Here is a 654-nt window from a genome sequence, read left to right as displayed (position 1 = left end):
CCTGTGTGTGTGTGTGTGTGTGTATATGTCTCTCACTCGCTTTCACAAATTCCCTATCTTCATATCTTTCTCTCATTCTTCATTTTCTCTCTGTCTTTTGCTCCCTCTTCATTTCTCTCTCTCTCTGTCCACCCCCACACATACACACTCACATAGACACACAAACACACACACACGATTCTTCAGAATGGTTTCATTAGCGTGTGTGTGTATGTGTGTGAGTGTGGAGTCTTGTTTCCCCCAAGTCCTTTCGTTCCACGTGGGTCCGGGCCAAAATAACGAAGGCCCCTGCTCACATCACACCCCTAGATTAAAAACACCACCCTCCGTCTGTCAAACAGCATTGGAGTTAGACGAGATGTAGACACACAAGCACATACACATATGTGTGTGGACATATGCAGACACACACACACACATAGAAGAGAAATAATCACACATGTTGACACAGATATCTCAAAAGAAACTGAAATATACTTCATACATATACTATACATTTTAGAAATTTAAACTGTGTGCTTTTGTGATGTGTGTGAACGCGACAAATGCTTGTCAACGACATTTATGTGTCTCTATGGAGTTTTCCCCATCTCTCTCTCTCTCTCTCTCTCACACACACACACACACACAAGCACGCACGCATGCACGCACACA

The sequence above is a fragment of the Alosa sapidissima genome, chromosome 2 (genome assembly GCF_018492685.1).
Source record: "Alosa sapidissima isolate fAloSap1 chromosome 2, fAloSap1.pri, whole genome shotgun sequence".
In the NCBI taxonomy this organism is placed as follows: Eukaryota; Metazoa; Chordata; class Actinopteri; order Clupeiformes; family Clupeidae; genus Alosa; species Alosa sapidissima.
Note: the sequence above shows the minus strand (reverse complement) of the source record.